Source organism: Mastomys coucha, unplaced genomic scaffold (assembly GCF_008632895.1).
Source record: "Mastomys coucha isolate ucsf_1 unplaced genomic scaffold, UCSF_Mcou_1 pScaffold18, whole genome shotgun sequence".
Classification (NCBI taxonomy): domain Eukaryota; kingdom Metazoa; phylum Chordata; class Mammalia; order Rodentia; family Muridae; genus Mastomys; species Mastomys coucha.
Genome location: NW_022196900.1, coordinates 5,684,748 through 5,687,531, shown reverse-complemented (window position 1 = coordinate 5,687,531; position 2,784 = coordinate 5,684,748).

Below are 2,784 nucleotides of genomic sequence, written 5' to 3'. Positions count from 1 at the left end.
GGGCTGCATGCTGAAGGCAGCTGTTGAGGGGAAACCTGAAAGGAGAATGCGGCTTTCCCCTCTTCCACTGCCTTACAACAGCACTGATCTTCCAAACAGCTCCTAACAAGCTTCCACACAGGTCTTACCCCTGCTTTCAAAATACCCTGGTCCTAGGAGAAATCTAGATCCTTCCCTAACTTATACCAGCATGAAAGGGTGAGGTTCCCAGACACCGTGAACCAAGGAGCAGCAGTGTCACACTAAGGAACCTCTCCAGTGTACTTTTTTGATTTCTAAATTTTTTGACAATAACAGCTCTTGGAGAGCCAGAAAAATTGGGTGCAAAACGCCCATGGTTACTTTTGTTACCCTTTTTTTGTTTGTTTGTTTGTTTGACAATAACAGCTCTTGGAGAGCCAGAAAAATTGAGTGCGATTGTAAAGCGCCCATGGTTACCTTTGTTACCTTTTTTTGTTACTTTTCTTTTACTTTCAGTTACTACTTGTTATAGCCTCTACTTCCGAGGTCCTTATTGCCCCAACTTCCGAGGTCTTTATTGCCTCTACTTCCGAGATCCTTATTGTCCCACTTACCTGGGAACTTCCAAGCCGACTGCTCTGACTGCAATAGGTTCTGAGTCTCGACAGGTTTTTCCCATTTGGGCCACCACCTGTGGTGTCCGCCGGGGACCAGCAAGAAAGACTCAACCGAGCTCTTCCTTTTAGCAGTTTATTAAGGAACATTGTAACAGTCTTCCCCCTCCTGCTTCTCCCTCCTGATCCTCCTGCCTTTCTCCCTCTTGGGAGTCATTATTTAAGCCCGGCCTCCCTGCCATCTAAGCCCCGCCTTCTGGCCCCACCCTTGGCCGTTAAATACTCCCAAACTTAGCCAATCCCAATGGGCCACGTGGCAAAAGTGGATAGGTCACCAAATGCGGAAGCAACCAATGGCAGCAAGCTTAGCCAAATGAGGGCTTGTTTATGAGACCACATGCTCTTAGAATGGCTCTCCACAGGGGGGCAGGGATAATAAGTGGCTGACTCAATATACACACACTTGCCCACCATTTAAACAAGAAAGTGAGGATATGCCTACCTGTGTGAAATGAGTAGCACAGCTACCATGGCTCTGGTATTTCACTGTTAGTTTGGTTGTCAATTGAAAGTGACTGTCTAATCCCACACACCCCCTCCCCATGTTTCAAAAGAAGGAATTAAAATCCAAAACACAGAATCAGTTTGCTAGTTCCCAGATAGAGAGTGCTCAAACTGGCTTCCAGTTTGGATCCATCGGCTTCAGCCTCACCAGGATCTCTAGGATGCAGCAGACACAGGAGGCTAGCACAAATGACAGGGTGCTTACCCTTTAGAGTGTGGGTGCTTTTCAGGGTGCCCAAGTACAGGCTTAATGCTTGGGCATTCTTAAAGTAAACATACATGCCAATATGATCTCAGCAGCAGTTATCACTTAAAGCTGATACACTGGGCCGGTAAGTGATAATCAATTCAGGCTCCTAAGTCCAAGGCTGCAATCAAGGTGATTCTCGGGAATTCTCAATGACATCAGTACCCATCTGGATTTGCTGAAAAGTTTTAACGTGCTTTTTTATTATTCATGATTCTGCAGTTCTTGCAATTGCAAGGTGATGGAGAGAGCATGCAATTTTCAACCAGACTATGAAATCTTCCTTGAAAATGTGGACATTCATATAGATAGATGGCTTTTAATTTTTCTTGGAGACTGAAATATAAAAAATGCATATACCATAAATTAAGTTATATATATATGATAATATTTTCATTACAACAAAGTCCTAGGGATAAGGGACTAGTATGTCACGGACTCCATTCCACCTTGCTGTTATTCCTACTTGGAACTGTATCCCTCAAAACCTAGGTCTCAAGGACTCAGTAATGTGCATCAACTCATGAAACTATCGCCATTTTAATGTATGTGAGAACCATTAGGGCCAGAAACAGAGCTCAGTGGGAGAGTATTTTTTGCACACACTCAAATCCATATGGTAATAGTGAAAATTGGGAACAGATATAATGCTTGTCAACAAACAACTCATTAAATAATTCATGGTAAATTGTAATAGAAAATATATGTAATTATCAATTTATCTGAGCTTCCGCTTCAGCTCTTTTGAAGCTGTCATTACAGTATATTGATAAATCTTTCGTCACTGTGAACTCTTTAGATTTGCAATACTATTTTTAAAAAGATTTTCTTAGCCAGGCAGTGGTGGCACATGCCTTTAATCCCAGCACTTGGGAGGCAGAGGCAGGTGGATTTCTGAGTTCTAGGCCAGCCTGGTCTACAGAGCAGAGTGAGTTCCAGGACATCCAGGGCTATACAGAGAAACCATGTCTCAGGAAAAAAAAAATTCTCTTTTTTATGTGTATGACTGACCTGTATACATAAGTCTGTGCACCACATGTGAATCTGGGTCCTCTGGAAGAGCAATTATTGTTATTAGCCCCCTGCAATATTCTTATATTGTACTGTATAGTTTTATGTCAACTTGACACACGCTAAAGTCATCTGAGAAGAGAAAGGCTCAATTAAGCCTCCAAGCCTGATGATGGTATAGCATGCATTTAATCCCAGCACTCAGAAGGCAGAGCCAGGAGGATCACTTAGGTTGATGCCAACCTAATCTACAGAGCAAGTTCCAGGAGAGCCAGTGCTACACAGAGAAATCCTGCTGTCTCTAAAAACAACAGGGGGAGAGGGAGGGAGGGAAGGAGGAAAGGAGAGAGGGAGAGGGAGAGGGAGAGGGAGAGGGAGAGGGAGAGG